The sequence below is a fragment of the Ambystoma mexicanum genome, chromosome 6q, assembly GCF_040938575.1.
Source record: "Ambystoma mexicanum isolate Mex_15411 chromosome 6q, UKY_AmexF1_1, whole genome shotgun sequence".
In the NCBI taxonomy this organism is placed as follows: domain Eukaryota; kingdom Metazoa; phylum Chordata; class Amphibia; order Caudata; family Ambystomatidae; genus Ambystoma; species Ambystoma mexicanum.
This window is the reverse complement of record NC_090937.1, coordinates 847878052-847897534: the sequence shown is the minus strand read 5'-3', so window position 1 is coordinate 847897534 and position 19483 is coordinate 847878052. Positions and strand designations below refer to the sequence as shown.

The 19483-nt window shown below is 46.2% G+C and overlaps 1 protein-coding gene across 3 annotated transcripts in view; it reads left to right on the top strand.

The window, feature by feature from the left end:
- The window catches only part of MARCHF1 (membrane associated ring-CH-type finger 1), a 1944794-nt gene that overhangs the window by 1781271 nt on the left and 144040 nt on the right, over positions 1-19483 (top strand). The gene's annotated exons all lie outside the window — the stretch shown is intronic.

Genomic DNA, 19483 nt, shown 5'->3' with positions numbered 1-19483 from the left:
TGTAAAGGAAAGAAGTTAGTGAATATGTGTGTTTATAGCACTGTTGTTAATTTAGATGTTGATTTTTATGTTTTTGTAGTAGTAGTGTGTTTTGATAACTGAACATAGAGTGTGCATGCAGTTTCTTTTGCATATGTGCAGCCTGTATATTTTACTTAGAATCTGTTAGTTGAACATGTTTTGCAAATGAGTATAATACTAAGCGTATGAAACTCACTTGGTTTTTTAAGTCTGTGTTATTGGATGTTAGGAGATAGAAGAAATAATTATATATTTATTTAGCTCTTTTGTATGGTAGATGCCAGAAACTATATAGAAAAGCATGGAATGCATGTATTTGTGTAGTTGTGCGTAATAAAGCAGAAGGATGTGATGTAGAGGCAGTGGTATTATTTCAGCTGGGAGCTTTTCTAATGATAGTGTCTATCTGTGTGAGTGTATAAAGATGCATGAACTCATCCTGGCTCTGTGTAATTTTATAATGCACTACTAAGTGTTTTTATACAATTTTACTGTTATTTCTCCCATCTTTTAATATGAAATTACACTTTTTTAGATAGTTGTATCTGTAAAAAAAGGATTTTAGATAGCAGACAGGTTTGGAAGTGACAGTTGATTATAGCAGATGAGAAAAATGACAGTAAGTTAATTTTATAGGTTATACAGGTTAAGTGGTAGTTACCCTGTTTATATGCATTTTTAAGATTTGTACATATACTGTACATAAAATATGCATACCTGTAGTTTGTATTCATGCATGTGGATATGCATGAAGCTGCAAGTAGAAATCTTGGAGACTTGTACAGTAGTTTTTGTAGTAAGTGCTTTCCAATGACATGAGACTTGTACTCAGAGTTTTCAACAGTACAATTGAAGTGTTGAACTATGATGAAGTAGTTAGATATAGAGGTCTTGGATGTGATTGTTGGATGGTTGTGTGACTGCTTAGCTGTATCCAATGAGGGAAGGGCACAGAGAGTGAAGTGGAAAGGGTAGAAGGGCTGCCTGAGAGTTACGTGCTCCGCGGAAACCGCGGCTGTCCGTGGACAGGATGTGCCACAAACCCGGGGTTTTCCAGCAAATCCAGCATGGAAAGGGGAATGTAGGGATTAGCCAATCAGCAGTTGAGGTTGTGGATTTGTGTTGAAAGAGGCTGTGTGTAGTGAAGATGGCAGAGGTAGAGAAAATCAGGGTGTTGGTAGTTGGAGATATGTTTGTGCATGGTTTTGAGGAGTATGCTAAATGCAGGAATGTGGCAAACTATTTTGATGTTAAAGGAGTGGAGGTGGTGTGGAGCATCATGCCTGATTTCAATGTGCAAGGAATTGTACACGTTTATGAAGATATGGGCAGGATGAACAGTCCCTATGTGGTAGTTTCACACTGTGGTGCTTTGCATTTGGGCTATGTCAGTGCTCCTACTTTGTTGGCAGATTTGGAACACTTGGTTCAAGCAGTAATGAAAGTCCTTCCAAATGCCAAAGTTATTTTTTCTGGTTTAGTACCTAGGGCAATATGGGACAATAGTTCTGTTTTTTGTCCTCAACAAAACATTGCTAGGTGTGCAATCAACTGAGGCATGTTTGCTTTTATGCTTAGAGCTGGTATGTTCTTTTGTAATAATGAGAACATTGATTGTGGTAATGCTGTTTATTTTAAAGTACATGGTATTTCTTTATCTTTTATGGGGAATGCCATGCTGTTTTGCAACATAAGGGTTGCTTTGGAGAAGCTTATGTGAACACTTTAGGAGTTAAATAAGAAAACAAAACAAAATAAAAATACAAAATAAAAGGTGTCGCTCAAACATCTGCAAAAACAAAAAAAAACAACCCTTTACAGAGCCAACCTCAAACGGGAAATGGGGCACACTATTTAAATTTAAATTCATCACGCTCAGATTTTTCGATATGTCCGTTGACTTGGTGGTTGTCGGCGGACAGCGCTTTTTACATACAGGGATTTTGGGGTGGAGAGGCATGCAAATGAGAATGAGCAGAGCAAGGGATTGGTCAATAAAGTTTACTGGGTGCGTCGTGTAAGGAGAGAGTTTGTTAGAAAGTATTTTTCCTGAGAGAAGAACAGATAGCTATGGCTGTGTGTTTTAGAAAACAGATTATTTGGATTTTGGGAGACTCATGGATACATTGGTTGGAGGTGCATGCAGAATGTTGTGGAGTGGCTGCACATCTTGGATTCCCTCATGTGGAAGTGCACTGGCATGGAGTGCGTGGAATGAAGAGGCTGTATTTGGTACCTCTCTGTGCTACTTTGGTGACACAGCATCATCCAGACATAATTGTTACTCATTGTGGAGGGAACAGTTTAGGACATGTGTCTGGAATTTCCTTGCAATTTGCAATGAAAGAAGGACTTGGGAAGGTCATGGACATGTTTCCAAATTCTCAAGTAATTGTTTCTCGTATTGCGCAGAGACAAATGTGGCTGCGTTCTTCTTTATTTGGTCCACAAATGGAGAAAGCGAGGCACAATGTCAATAAGGCGGTTTGTGCCTTTTTAAGAGATGATGGTATGTCCTCTTTTCACAATGAAAATATTATGTTTTGTAGCACATACATTTTTCGCAGAAATGGAGTACATCTTACTTATGCTGGCAATCAGATTGGTTATGATAGGGCAGCACCGCCAAACAATATATGTCTACACACTGTCCTCGGACTTCTAGGAAATGCACAGGGCCCTGCACTATTTATTTGTCACTTCTATTTTTAACCTGTGAAAGGCGGCTCTGAAAAGAGCCTTTTTATTTGGTTTTTGTTGTTTTATATTTGTTTGTTTTTTTAAACACGACACGTAAGGAAAGGAGGGGAAAGGAGAGTAAGGAAGGGACACTAACCACGGGGATAAGAAAGGTCAGGTGGAGAGAGGAAGATGTAGGTTGGGCCTTATTCAGGTAGTGGGCAGACTTTCTTGTGCTCCTTGACCGCAGTCTCGAAAGCACTCCGAAGATTCTCCCCCCTGCAGAGTACTGCGTCGCAGTACATACACAATATTGTGACCCTCGAAAGGTAAGGGTCAACAGCATCATGAATGGCCTGTGAGGCAGCTGGAGGGATACACTGTCCCACAGGACTGTCTCTTGTGGTGACAGGAGCGGAAACAGAGGATGCTGTAGAGGAACTCAAGCTACTACGTTTATCACAAGGTACAATCTTGCGAATAGCCCCACCGTGGAACGACGTCAGGTGTTGCTTCATTGAAGTCGTACCAACGCTGTATGAACCAGGCCTTCCACGACTCAGCACCATGTGGCACTGATTGCAGGTGACCTTATTCACGCAAGCTTTTGACACTCCACCAAGAGTGGTAAACACCCGCCACACCCAAGACTCTAGGCGAGTGCTGGTAGTAAGGGCTTCCACTGCCTCCACCTCTTCATCCTCTTCATCCGTCTTCTATGCATCCTCAACACTCAAGAAGTTCCAAAAAGTATGTAGCTCGCCGAGGACATTGTCTGGGACATGTGCAATGATGAACTTTTACTCTAAAATACTTTGGATTGCCCAAAAAAAAGTACTTTTAAAGTGTTCAGGGACGTGGACAGTGTCTGCAAATAAGGACAAATGCTCAGCGTGGGTACAGTCACATGATGACACCATGGACATGTTCGCGATGGGATGGCTGTCCGCAGTTCACTAAATGTGCAGGGAGAGTTATGCGCATGCGCGCGGGTGTTCTACTGACAGTGTTTGGATCCTCAAACTAATTAAAAGTGTGACACATGTGTGATGGACAGTTACGGACAGGCGCGATGTTCGTAGGACCTATGGGTGTGGTGTGGTGTGGTGCGCATGTGCGTAGATGATCTACGGACAGTGCGGACACTCCTATTTTAATTACAAACAGTACAAACAGGTATTGCGTCCTTAGGAAACCTCCATTTCATCTTGATTGCGAACTGTACGGACAGGTATAGTGTCCTATCACACCTCCATTTTGGTTAATTGCGGACTTTCCGGACCCCGGGTGTGTTCTAAGAACAGTTCCATTTTGATTGCGGACAGTACAGACAGGTATAGTGTTCTAAGGACACCTCCATTTTGGTTAATTGTGGACATCCCGGACATTGAGTGTGTTCTAAGAACAGTTTACTTACTAGTTCCTGGTAAGTTTTGTTGTTACAGTTGTGTAGGTCGGCTGTTGCTTCTTGCTGTGCAGTTTCTGTGAGGTAATTATGTTGGAGGCATATCTTTTTTGTTTTGGTATATTCCATTCTAGTACATATGCTATTTAAATGGACAGTTGATGTCTTACATATATAGGTTCCACTTCTTATTTATTATTACATATAATGTGTTCATGTGCTGCTGTTTGATCTTGTTTAGTGTTTATATGGCATGATAGAACATTACAAGATACCCCCTGAGTTTTTGGGTAGTGGTGATGTTGTCCGCTTCCGTCCACGGACATACACACAGTCCGCGGACATCAAAATCACTAGCAGGGGGTTCAGTATATTCTATATTACATGTATATAAAGTAAGGGAATCCTAGTAAACACCTATGAAATTCACACTATGTATATCTATATTCAGTAAAAAAAACTTTGGAAAAGGGTGGTTATGGTTATGTTGCACTATTAAAAATCTATGAAATTCAGTAAAAAAAACTTTGTTAAAGGAAAGTTATGGTTAAGTTGCACTACTAAAAACCTATGAAATTCAGTGAAAAAACTTTGTTACAGGACGTTATGGTTCCGAGTAAAACCAAAAAACCCTGAAATTCGCCGGTTATGGTAAGCTAAGCAATCATAACTCGTGCCACCACCGTGCACTGCTAAGGCTAACACCCAGGACATCAAAGATGACATCACAAATTCTGCCCTATGACTAAGATGGGAGTAGTCTCAACCATCAAACGATAAACAAAAACACTCTTAATGGAGTCTGTTAAATCAAAATGACCTATGCTAACAAAAACCTAATGCCTGCCCTATCTCTTGTACAAAAGGTGTATAAAAGGAGGACATGTATGCAAAAGGGAAAGTCAGTGTTCAATTGATAATGTGTCTGAACCAGCTCTCCTGCTCACGTTAGGCCTCACAGGCAGGATGACACACTCTGGCTCAACTTCCAACACAGTAGACAGTCCAAAACCATGGATCGAGGCACGCCTGGCCTTCAACGTTTAAAGTTCCTTTCTCTGACTTTAAAAATAATGTTTCAACCAAAATGTACATCACACTGTTCTTGTAGATCCCCCTCTGCCGGGTCAGACCTCTCACAATACAGTTCACACACAAAGTTACAAGGGGGCTCCCTTCCCCAAGCTCAACACACTTCAGGTCTCCCTCACTCGGGCTCGGACCACTTTCAGATGTTGAAGTCTTTTGAATGTGCGTGGCATTCATTACAGACCACCGCATGGCCACTTTGACTCAACGTTCACTTTTTATTTTCACTCTTGCTCTTTGTTCACCCTTTATCTTCAAACAATGCACCTTTCACTGAGACTTTCGAATGGTCTACTTGCTTTCACCAGACCACTCCGTTACTTAGTATCACTGATCTTGCAGCTGTATTTTACTTTAAAGTTAAATCATGGGTCTGCCTTTCCTTGCAGCTCATCCACATGTGTGCATCCTTCACTTGTCATATGATGTTGCTACTTCATTCACTTTAACGGGGGGCGTGGCCAGCATGCATGCTGTAAGGACAGGCTCCCACAGAGCTCCGTTCCGAGATCCTTGCAAAGCGAGCTAATATCGCTATAACTGGTCTGCAAACTTAAAAAACCGAACAACATCGAAGGGGAACCGATTACAGACAATCGACCCTATTCCTGGGGCGAACCGGGGCAGGGAAGGCTGAAAACACGAGGCTGGACGCTGAGCCCCTGGGACCCACAAGATGGCGGTGCCCACCGCGGAATAAGAACAAAGCTACGGAGGCCTAAATTACCTTGCGGAGCGCGCCAACAAAGGACTCTCTCCCACACCGAAGCCGACGGGGTGGGCCACTCGTTCCCCAGCTGTGGAGAAACCACAGGGACTGAAATTCGAGCCCAGCGACACCGGCACCGAAGGCACTCCGGGGAGCCGTCACCGCGGGAGGAACGAGGGCCGGAGAGCCGCACTCGTTGTGCAGTCGAGCGGAGCTGATGAGAAGATCGTAGAAACAACAGTCGCAGTGAGCCAGCATATAACACAGTAAGTGAGGCGGAAAAGAACCGGGGAACCCCCCACCACCCAGACACGGGTGCGGGTGTGCGACGGACCCCACCCCACACGGCCAACCATTAAGCGGGGGCGGCCAACTCGACCCACGGACCCGCTACCCTCCGCCCAAAGACACGAAAACCATAACGCAAACCAGGAGCCGCAGGGAAGGTCTGCATAGCTTGCGGAACCGGACCCGGCATAAGAGACTGTGGGACCGGACACCGGGGAAGTCTCCCCCCAAAAATAAACCGAAATTGGTTACAATGGATTCCTCAACAACAGTCAGACCCCAAAGACAATCACAATAAGACCGGGAGACCTCGGAAGAGCCGCCTCAACAAGAAGAGGACCTCAAACACACGCAAGTTCTGCAGGCAATAGCGGCCCTCCACACATCAGTCGAGGGGGAGATAGAGGAGGTGAAATCGTACATACAGCTCATGCGTCAGGACGCCGAAACCTAACTGAAAGGGTCACAGTGATAGAAACTACCCTGCAAGACGACGTGGAGAGTACCCAAGATCTAAAGATAAAAGTCCAAGACCTGGAACAAAAAGTGGCAAGGCTGGAGGCGCGCTCCGAGGATGGCGAGGGTCGAGCCCGCCGAAATAACATTCGTATACTGGGGGTTCCGGAGGACTTGGAAGGCCCAGACCCGACAGAATTTATCAAAACATTGCTACAACAGGAAATTGGTCCAGAAAACCTCACCCAGGGGTCCTCAGTTGAAAGAGCCCACAGATCTCTCCAGAAACGCCCCCCACCCGGCTCACACCCCAATCATTGACAAAATTCTAAACTTTTGTGACTGGGAAACTATATTGCGGTACTCCAGAGAAGGTGGAGAGATCAAGAGGAAAGACTCGACAATAGTCATGTACCCAGATTATACCCCCACAGTGCAACAAGCAAGGAACTCCTTCATCCCAATAAAAGCACAATTACGAAAGCTCAACCTAAAATACATGTTGCTCTACCTGTCACGCTTCAAAATTCTGTACAAAGGAAGAGCGATATTTCTGGAGACCCCAGACGCAGCAAACATGTGGCTCGAACATAATAACCTGGCTGATGGCAAGGAGGAACCACCACTGTCAGACTTGGGCTGACTACGCACCCGCCATGGCAAGAAGAGCAAAGCCATTCCCCCACACGAGTACAGACAGCAGACAATTATACTACAATTGAGTCCTACTGTGATGTAAGCCAGATCGGACAGGAGCTCGGAGGACCACGCAAAACAAAAGAAAGGCGACCCACCCAACCGGAAACAGTGCAGGCAATCCGCCTACACACTACCTGATCCGGAAGGCCAGGAGTGGCCTGGAAGGCTCGGGACCCCCTGAGCGCTGCAAGTTGAAAGCAACTGCTAGGGGCAGTTCGAGTTGTTTTTTGTTTGTTTTCTCCATTCACACAATGGGAGTTACTCAAGTTAAAAAGTTTCCAACAGGTGTAACAGGTGGTGCCGGGGAGGACGGGCACGGAGGAAAGAAGCCAAAAAGGGGTGAGCGAACGGAAGAGGTTGACGGTTGCTGGACTGAAGCAGCGGAAATACTATTAACCCGCCATGACTCTCTGGCCAAATTAGGTGAGCATTGGGGAGGACAAGGAATTGGAACCTCCTACTCCAAATATGCCAGAGGAGTATACACCTGGATTCACCCCCAACTCCCATTCCATTTTATTAAGTCTGAGATAGATCCGGAAGGCAGGTTTGCGATACTGTGGGGCCGACTAGAACAGGAACAGGTATGTATAGTGAACTCCTATCTTCCCAACACTAATATTCCGGCACATCTGAACTCAATGTATCCCAAAATCGCCCCATACAGGCACAGCATCTTTTTTGGGCAGGGGACTTCAACTGTGTACGAGATCCCAACCTTGATAGGTCCCAGCCCCACCCAAAAGGTCCCTCAGCAGCCACGGTAGCCCTATCCCTATTAATAGACGGACTAGATCTTGCTGACACATGGAGGGAGCAGCACCCCAAAGCTCGGGGATACTCGTACTTCTCCTCCCCACATGACCTTCATACGAGGTTATATTACGTTTTCATTAGCAAAGAACACCTGTCACAAATAGACAGTGCACAACACCTAGGGAGAACCATCTCAGACCACTCGCCACTTCTAATAGAATGGAACCACACTGGCCCTAGACCCCCTATCCCTATGTGGAGAATGCCGATTAACGCCCTGGGTGACCTGGCATTCAGGGAGGAGCTGCACGACTTTATAGATAACTTTATAGAGGCAAATACCGGAAGTGTCGACCACCTGAGCACGATGTGGGATGCCCTAAAAGTAGTGATAAGGGGGGAAACTATAACAAAAGCAGGAGGTATTAGAAAACAGCTACGAGGCGAACTAGATCAGTGGGAGCAAGAGATTGAGCAATTTGAGGCCACCCCAGTGAACACTCACCAGAGAGAGGACACCCTCAAAGCACTTAGAGTTAAATGCACATCGGCTTGGGATAGACTAGCTAAATTTGACTACACCACCAAGACTAACAGAGCACACACAGAAGCAGACAGGCCGAGTTGAATGCTGGCCTAGCTGTGCAAGAAAGAATACCCCAGGCACACAATCACCAAGATACAGGATGCAGAGGGCAATGAATTCCAAACACAACAAGGCATAAACGACGCCTTCAAGCGCTTTTATGAACACCTATACTCCCACAAGGACCAAGTTCCCCGAGACCAAATCACAGATACTTTGGAGGAAATAGGACTCCCCAGACTAACCCCTGAACAGACTGAGGCCCTAGATGCAGACATCACAACGAAAGATATAGCAGAGGCGATTAAATTGCTGGCCAACTGCAAGACCCCTGGGACCGATTGGTTACCCGCTGAGTTTTATAAAGCGTACGAGACCACCCTAACACCTTTACTACATGAGGTTTTTCAAGAAGCATATGAGGGAGGGATATTGCCTGACAGCATGAGAGAGACCCTTTTGATCCGATCATTAAACCTAACAAACCTGTCGACAAATGCGGCTCTTACCGCCCAATAGCCATGCTCAATTATGATGTGAAAATACTGACAACGATATTAGCGAAGAGGTTGGCTAGAATCATAGGGGAGATCGTGCACACGGATCAGTGCGGCTTCATACCGAGCCGGAACACGACCATGAACTTACGCAGCTTACAACAGGTTATAAACTAAACTGAGGCTAGCATTGAGGCATGTGCACTACTATCCCTTGATGCCATTAAGGCGTTCGATTCTATATATTGGGAATGGCTCGTACTGGTTCTAGAAGGTTTCAGCTTTGGCCCGGGGTTCATTAGGTGGATCAAGATACTTTATACAAAACCCAGGGCTAGGGTAAAAACCGGAAAGTATGTATCTGAGGTCTGGGACATATGCAGGGGCACTAGGCAGGGATGTCCACTATCCCCCATGCTTTATGTACTAGGACTGGAACCCATTGCCATCTATTTTCGGAAACAATTCTTCGATGCTGGGATACGTCTGGGGGCAGTGGACCACATCATCTGACTTTATGCAGACGATGTGCTGCTATATGTTACGGACCCACACAATAACGTGCCCACAATGCTAGATGTCTTAGACAACTTTGCGAAGGTCTCAGGCATACAATTTAGCAGGGCGAAGTCCTGCCTCTTCCCTCTAGCTGGCCGCAAGAGCAAGAATATTGTAGAACTTCCTTCTATGGGGATACAGTGGGAGGTCACCTCGTTTAAATACCTGGGAATACACATAATGCACACCCCTGCACTGATGCACGAATACAACATGAAGTCAGCAATCCCCGTTTTAAGAAAATCCATGAACTTCTGGGCAACATTTCCCCTGTCTATGATGAGCAGTGCCTCAATAATTAAAATGATTGTCCTCCCTAGATTCCTGTACAGGTTTCAAAATTTACATTACTACATCAATGCTTCCTTTTTTCGCCTGCTGGAAGTGATACTCCGTGATTTCCTATGAGGGAAAGGAAGACGCAAGATAGCACTCACCACTTTGGTCCTACCGCATAGCCAGGGGGGAATTCAACTCCCAAACTTAGAGAAATATTATTTGGCAGCACAACTCAGTTTCGTGACCAAGTGGCTGGCAGACGACACCACATCTGAGACGCCCCTGCTACAACCCTTGGTCTCCCCGATCCACTTGAAAGAACTTATTTGGGCCCCCAGCCACCTGATGCAAAATGTCCCCTTCTTGGCTGCCCTAGGGTGAAAAGTATGGCACAGAGCAGAGGCACTCGCCCACGCAAAGCATCAGTACTCCCCAGACATACCAATGATCTCGGACCTATGCAGATCCGACATGGACCTGCAACACCTCAGACGCTGGGAAGAAAAAGGGATATATATGTGGGGAGACCTATACGACGATGGCACCTTTAAGGAATTTGAAACACTACAGGAGGAAGCTGGAATCCACACGGGCCAGTTTCTGTGGTATCAAAGGATACGGACTACAGCACGAAACAAGTGGACAACATGGCCGGAGGAACCGGAATCAAACCCTCTGATCACACTATTGTACAGCTTGGGAGAGGGATGGAGACCAGTGTCCCAGATCTATGGCCACTTGAGTGACATCCCCAACCCATGAAGTGCCGATCTGAAAAGAAGATGGGAAATGGACATGGGCCGGGAAATGGCTGTTGGAGAATGGGAGAGGGCTCTAGCGTACTCTAAAGCAGTCTCCAGAAACCACAGATTTAGACAAATACAACTGAACCTGTTATACCGAACATATTTAACCCCATCCAGGCTGGTGAAATTCAATAAATCACCACACTCTGTCTGCACCTGGTGCGGAGAGAATAATGCGGACCTGATTGACATGTTCTGGTCGTGCACCAAAACACAGTCCCTGTGGACCACCGTACAGCTGACAAGCGAAAAAGCAGGGTTGACTAGGTACAAGTGGCCCCCGGACGAATGCCTTCTGGAAACGTAACCCAGGCCGGCCAAACTTAAACACCTGGCCAAATTAATGGACATCATGTGCATACTGGCAAAAAGGACAATTGCAATGTCCTGGAAAAAACCCGCAGGACCCCAACAAAAGGTATGGCACAGAGAATTGGAACGTTGGGTACAAGCTGAAAAAAAGGCATGGGAAGACAGTGTTGCCAGGTCCACAGACGCCTCGAGCATGACCCTAATGGCCTGGAAAGAACTCACAGGATCCTTGTTTCACCCCTCGGATGACAAGCCCCCATGAACAAGAACAAACCTATGGAAAACTGATTCACAACCAACATCACAGAACCCCGAGAGCAACTGGCCACAACTTCACTGGGTCCTTACAAGCTCAAGTCCCCTTTTTCCCCTACCCCCGGCTTGCCTAACCCCCTCTGAACCGACAGACTGCCCTCCCATGATGGAAGGAGCACTTGGAGACAGTTAAAGTTGAATTGTTAAATGTTAATGTCTTATTACGAAATGCTTATTACCCTCTAACTATGGACATATTTTATGTCATGCAAATCTAAAAATGATAAATGCCAATAAATAAATTTAAAAATGAAATGCATTTACTTTAACACACACCAGGCTCTCAGGTCGCTTGCCAATACACCAGCTGTGTGCGCTTTGAGTTTTGTACCACATGCTTGACCTTGCCTCGCCAACTGTGCCGTTCACCTGGGAGGGTTTCTGGTGTCCTTGAAACACAATGCAATCTTCACTTGTGGGATCTGGCCTTCTCCACGTGTCTTTCACGGTCTGTCAGAGGCAATTACCTCCGGTAGGGAAGCCTTCGAGTTTTGGGCCCGCTGCTCTCGTCCCTTGGTCTGTTGCTCTACTCCAGTAGGTGTGCCCTCGTCCCAGAGGTTCTGCTCGTTCTTGTGTTCCATCTTGCTCAGAGTGTCTTTAGGTGTTGCCTTTTATACGTGCAAGGAGAGCTAACTGGTATCAGGTGTAGGTACTTAGGGTAAAGTGTCTGACTTTGCCTGACCCCACTAATGGGACATATACAGTACGATGTGAGAGAGTTAGTCTGGTTACTCTCAGTCACCCTCTTACTCAGACCAGTGTTTTTGTAAAAATGGGGGGAGGAGTTGGGACTTTGGAAAATCCTAAAAAAAGGATGAGGTAGATGAACAAAAAAGGGGAATACCTAATTTTGCATCAGCTATCTCACCCCCACTCCCCGAAGACCCATCACCCATGTGATCTTCCCACACTGGTCCATCCCGAGCGTCTGGATCCAAATGCGATGGCCATGCCCTGGCTATCTGAGAGAGAGATCCCCGGGGACTAGAGGGTGAGACACCCTCTGGTTTCTCACAGTGCCCAACAACCCATTATACTCTTCAACAGAAGATCCAGTGTACCTCAGGGTAGATACAGCTTTGTCTACAGCATGGTGAACACTAAAGAAACAAGCCAGGATGGACCAATTTGCCAAGTCCGACCCGGTTGTGTCTCCACCCAGCCCCCTACCAACTGGATGTCTCTAGCCTTAATCATACATTACTGACACTCAAAAATAGTACGAACAACCTCAGGGCAAAAATCGATGTCCTTTTTTGCAAGGTTGATGTCTCTGCAATACAAATTGCTACAAAGCTGTGTGGCCGCATGACAGAGGCAGAGCAGAGGATCAGCAACGGGGAGGACAAAGTGGCAGTTCTGCAACAAGAGGTTGCACTCCTCCAGCAAACAGTCAAGAAGGTCATGGTGAAGAATGATGATTTAGAGTGCAGGTCGAGAAGAAATAACATGTGCATTCTGGCAGTGTCTGAGTCTACTTCCATTGACAACATGGAATAATTTGTCAAGAAGTTGCTCCTAGAAGTTCTGGAGTTTCCCCTGTCCCAGTTATGTTTCCGGTAGAGGGTGCACACCGCTCCCTGGCTGCCAAGCCCCCCTGCCCACTGGTGCACCTGACAGAGCCATCATTGCACAGATTTTTAACTACTGAGACAGAGATGTTCTGCTTAAAGCTGCCAGAGATAAAGGTGAATTATGATGGGTCTCAGCAATGATCCGTCTCTTTCCAGATGTTAGCCCTCAAGTACAGAGGAAAATATTCTAAGCTGTAAGGAATATCCCGAGGAGTAAGCACGTTCTGTACACAGTGCTATACCTGGCAAAGCTACGAGTGTTGCAGGAAGGCAAAACTGTGTTCTTTATGTCTCCTAAGGCCGCTGAGAGCTTTGCTCTGGAACTTCCAGATTCAAGAGACTCCCCTCACAGCTTGCCACACTGATTGCCTTACAGAACCATTCTGAGCATAACATTTATGGAGATGCAGTGCCTTTGAGGTTGGGCCCCCCCCTGGTGGGTGAAAGGCTCCACCCCAGGCCTTGCTAACCTTGCAACCGGAAAGCCAGTGTGGTTGAAGTGAGCCTGTCATCATCAGGAGATGATGCAGCTGCCGGTGGGTCCCTGTTTACACAATCACTGTGGGTGTTGAAAAATGTTGTGTTACAGGGTCAATTGGGGTGGTGGTGGGACGGGTAAAGTAGCCGGTATGTTAGTGTTTCTGGCATGGGCCGGGAGAGGGTATCAGGAAGTTGGGGTGGGATGAGTGGCAGCACCAACAGTTATTATTTTATCCTCTTTGGAATTCAAGTGTCACTTTTCCCCTGGTGGGCAAGGTAGGGGATTGAGAGCGACCCCCGGGGCCCCTGCAGAATTTAAATGGCTGCCAATTTATGGGGATGCAGACTTCAGTTAAAATGTCTGGAGATAACATTACACTCATGATTTGGAATATACCGGAGTACACTAACCAGAAGAAAGTTAGATTGATTGCAAATTATGCTAAGAATCAATGTGTAGACTTCTTATGCTTGCAAGAAACTCATCTGGCGCAGGACGGCATGCTTCCCAGTGGCCCCGGATGGGGAATACATAGGTATTGCTCTTCTTTTACCTCCCAATCACGAGTGGTGGCCACGTTTATTCATTGATCGCTGGATTTTAAATTGCATGACCAGATTCGGGCTGTGGATGGACGCTATCTTATCATAGCTGAGGAATGTGCAGGGCTGCAGATTCTCCTTGTTAATATATATGATCCGAATAAAGACAGCCCTGGTTTCTTCCAGCGCTGTGCCAGGCACCTACATACATTCCTGAATTATGAGGTCCTATGGGTGGGGGACTTCAATGTTGGGATATCCTTAGTTCTTGACAGATCCTCCACAACCCAACTCGCTCTGCACAGAGCCGCTCTGAGGTGGCCGGCTATAGCTGACTATCATGGGCTTTACGATGCCTGGCATTTCATGCATACCACTGCTAGGGAAGACTCCTTCTATTACGGTGTACATGGCAGTTCATCCAAGATAGATTATGTTATGTTGTCAACAGAGATTACCAGGAATATTGTAGAAGCGAAGCTACTACCCCGAACTCTATCTGATCACTCCCCGGTGCTGGTTCCATTTTGTGGACAGACTCGATCCGCTAGGCACTTGCACTGGTGTTTTAGGGCCCACGTGCTGGAAAACGCTTTCTCCTGTGACGATCCTGAACAAGACATACAGGCCTTTCGGCAGATTAACACAGGCTCTGTCTCAGACCCCGGGATGGTATGGGAAACCTTTAAGGTGTACATTAGGGGGTGTTGTATATCCAGAGAGGGGAGAGTTCTAAAAGCACTGTGCAGATCAATAGCATCACTCAAGGGAAAGATCAGGGACTTTGAGCTTCAGCAGGGGCACCACAACAGTCTGGCTGTCCGTACCTAGTTCCGGATGAAAAGGGAGGAATTGGTTCGCCTGTCCGGAAGAGAAGAGCGATTTCTCGGGGGCACCTTTGCAGCTGTTGCATATGGCGAGGGTGATCCTCCCAGCCGGACAAGCACCAACAGGGGGCTATATTAGAAATCAAGGGCCCAGATGGGAATCCCACCAGGGATCTTATGGAGATTAATTACATTTTCTGCAGGTTTTATGACAGCTCAGCGTGATTCATTTGTGCAATACTTAGATCGGGTAGCAGTAGGCTGGTTAGGCCCGGCACACAATGATAGTTGAAATGAGCCCCCCTTTGATGAGGAATTCCATTGGGTGATCGTCTCTCTCCCGAACTGTAAGGCCTCAGGCCTGCATGGGATCACAGCTGAGCTGCATAAGGAATATGCTAATCTCCTATTACCGCACCTACGTAATATGTCTGAATCTGCCAGAGCCTCAGGTGTCCTACCGGAATCACTACAACTGCTCTAGTAACAGAATAATTAAAACCAGCCAAGGATCCCCTGAAGTGCTCCTTGAATAGACCACTGTTTTTAATCAACAGGAAAAATAAAATCCTGGCCAGGCTGCTGGCTGATAGACTCCTACCATATATGTCCAACTTGGTCCTCCCTGACCAAGCAGGCTTCATCCCAGGGAGGTCCACCCAGAACAATTTGAAGCCTCTGTTTTCTCTCATACATAATGTGAACCCTGAGGTCCCGATTGCCGTGCCGCTTTTGATGCCAACAAGGCCTTTCAATTCGTGGAATGGCCATTCCTGTTTGAGGTCCTTTGGCGGTCAGGGTTTGGGATGTCTTAACTCCAGTGGGTCCGAATGCTATATACGGCACCCAAGGCAGCGGTGTATATCAATCAAATGATGTCAGACTACATCCTTCTAACATGGGGCACGAGGCAAGATTGCCCCGTCTCCCATTCTTTTTTGCACTCGCAATTGAGCCGTTGGCCTGCTGCCTAAGGGAATAACACACTCACAGGGGGGTCAAGATCGATTCTAATGTCTCTATAAACTCTCTATATGCAGACGACATTTTATTGTATGTGAAGCACCCCCAGCAAAATTTCGAACCGCTGGTGGGAGAGATCTGCCGGTTTGGAGACCTCTCTGGACTAATGACAAATTGGTATAAATCAGAGGTCCTCCCATTAACTCCCGGAGTACAACAGGCCAACGTGGGTGGGAAACTCCTTCAAGTAGTGTCTGTTGGGCATACGATATCTGGGGATTTTGGTCAGACCATCTACAGAGAACTATGTAGCAGTTCTTGAGAATTTGGAGCACAAGGTAGAGGCTTGGATTCTCCAAACTATTTTGCAGGCAGCCCACATATCGCTTGCCATAATGGTGATTATCCCAAAACTTTTATATATTTTTAATAATGTACCGATCTGGCCTTCCGCCGGAATCTGGACCCACCTCAGGAGCCTGATGGTTCATCTAGTATGGGCTGGCAAACAAGCCAGGATATTGTCCGACATGCTGACCCAACCTTACGAGAAAGGGGGCCTGGAATTCCCAGATATGTACGTTTATTACCTCATGGCACAGATACAGTACTCCGTCTGGTGGTGGTCTCTTGCCACAGAGCTTCCACATATCTTGCTTGAAAAGTCGACCACATACCGGAATGATTTAAGGAGGTTGTTGTGGGGAGGCCTGGAGTCAGTGGGAAGGTCTGAGATCCAACCTGTGAAAAGACCTGGGTCCAACTAAAGTGCTTGTTTGGGGGTGCTTTAGTCCCCTGCGTTCACCATTTACAAGGTGCGAGGAGTGGCAATTACTTTCTAAAAGATTTTCCAAATACACATTGAAAGGCTGGGAGACCACACCCTGGGGGAGTTAACACAGGATGGGAAATTCATCACCTGGGAGGCTCTTAAGGCCAGGGGGAATGGAACGCGGTGACCATGCTGCTGAATTTTATATTGCGGAAGGTACTGTCTCCCCGGGACTTCCATTTTTCCTCACTGCACCTCCGAGCTGTAAGAGACTTGTGTCCTCAATATACATGGTTATTAAGTTACAGAAAGTAGATAAACTAGGTAGTTGCATGGTCAAATGGGAGACTGCTCTGGAAAGGGAATTGTCCTTGAATACCCATTTCCGTGTAACCCACTTCAAATTATTTCACCAAGTTTATTACTCTCCAGCCCGACTGCATAGGCATTACCCTGATAGATCCTCCCAATGCTTCAGGTGTGCGTATGACCCGGCTGATTCTCTGCACGTGGCATGGGGCTGCCTCCAAATTCCTCCATTGTGAGACAAAATAGAAGAAGCCATGACTCAAATGCTAGATAATAAAATGTAGTACTCCCCAGAGCTGTGGTTGCTGTCACTGATTGAAGGAGGCACTCGGGCTGAGAAGAAATTGTTGGGAATGGCATCAGTAGTGGCTAGAACTTTCATTACTAGAACCTGTGGCAAGCCCGGGAAACCACGCTTTCAGTAATGTCTGAACTTTATACATCTGTGCAAGAGGGGAGAGACACATTACGAGGCATCTCTGCCGGGTCCGAGCAGGCCACTGGGCTATTGGGGCCCCTTCGGAACCTATATGGCTGGCAATACAGGAGACTCAGAATCGGCCTCCCCTCCCAGGGGAGACATCCAGCTAGCCTCATTATTTCCAAGACTGTGTGAGGAAAGAGGGTTCTTGGATGACTAGGGGGCGTATTGTGGTGGGATTATTGTATTTTAGCGGGCATGTAATGGGATACTGGGGGTTGGGCGTGGCAGTTGGGGGCCTATGTTATGATAAATTCGCCTGGGGGAGTTGTTTTTTGCTTACAGGTATCTTTCCAACTGTACCATGCTGCCTTTTGTTAATCGTGGGCGTTAGGGTAGGGTGGGGGATTCTGTGGTTGTTGTCTATTGAACTTTGCATTGTGCAAATAATGAAGAAAGTTTTTTTTTTAAGTATAGCACACTGAAAAGAAGTTGAAGGTGCAGAGAGACTGGTTTAGAACTATCTCTTACAGGAAAGAGAAAGTCAAGACGCCAAAAAGCCAGCATAAACGTTACAGAAAAAATGAAAAAAATGAATTCTGATCCAAAAGATCGGTACCAGGGAAAATAAAATAGTTGCTCAGAAATAAGAGACCTCTTTCCATTTCTCGCTCGACAGTATTTGGGCATAAGAGACACAGATCTGAGAAGGCAAGTAAAAGAAAAGTGGGTGCCCGTTTTTTAAATAAGTAGAGTGTGTGTGTTGAGGGTGTGTGTGAACATTCTTTGGGATGCGGCAGAAATGAATGTAGAGGCCAGGGCACTACATCTGAGTTCAGGGGAACAGCCACCTGCTGTGATAGAATCCTTCACAACAGGCAAAAGGGATTCAGATCCGAACAGAGACGGCACTTGCCGATCTCCAGTCCCATATGCTGAAAATCATAGATAGTGGAAATACAGGGATTCTGGATTTACCTGACTTATCAGCGGCTTTTGATTTGCTTGACCATGACTGCCTCCTTCACATGCTAGGCCATGTGGGAAACTGCTCTTAAGAGGCTGGTGGATGGTTCCAGTCTTTTGTTTCAAACCGGGTGTCTAGAATTCATTGGGGAACAGCCTCCTCTCTGACAGCCCCCATTCAGTGTGGCATGCCCCAGGGAGCCTGCATGTCTCCTGTTCTGTTCAACCTGTACATAAGACCACTTTGCTCAATACTTGAAGAATCAGGAGTATTCTTTACAAGCTACGCTGATGACACACTGCTAGTTCTTGAAATCAGCAGGGATTACGCCTGAGACTCCGCTAATCTCCTCGGCATTTACAATCTAATTGAGTTCTAGATATCTAGAAATTGGCTATGCCTCAATGGTAGTAAAACTGAGTTTCTCATTTTCGGTTCACGGCAGGCTTTCTCAGGGGTCAAGTCCCAAACATTTAAGTGGGGGGACTCACCAACAAACGCAATATAATGTGACATTGCGAGAAATTAGCATATCAAGGTGAAATATGCACATTTCATTACATTGGCTTTGCATAACCACCCAAATTGAACAGGACGAATCGCATTTGCCTTTCATAAAATCAACACACGCACACAACCAAGACAGGATATTTTCTTCGAATTGTGTTTTGAAAACATTAAAAGGGGTGCATGTTTTAAAGTGCAAGAACCAATACAAATGTTTTCCCTGGGACTTGCAGTACCAAAATGTGATATTTCACCTTTAGTTGTTTGTTATTTTTCATCAGGTTATATAGTGCAGCGGTGAAGTGTCCAGTCTACAGACCTGACAACTGCGGTTTGAATCCTGAGGTTGGCTTTAATTCATAAATTCAACAAGGACATCCAATCTTTCTCTTTTAGCTGGGGGACTGAATCCACCCTCTGAATAAAGTGGGTGGACTCCGCCCTCCCCCCGCGTGTAACCTCGACTTGAGCCCTGGGCTTTCTCCAAACTAAACTCAGACTACAAAAGCTTCAATGTCGAAAATTGTGTTATTCCATTACAAAGGAAAGTAAGAACCTTGGGCTTTCTGTTGGAGGCCTCCATGAATGCAGATTCTTATGTTAGCCAGATAAACCGGAACTGTAGTACTATCTCTGTCTGCTCAAGAACAGCTGCCATTTCTTAA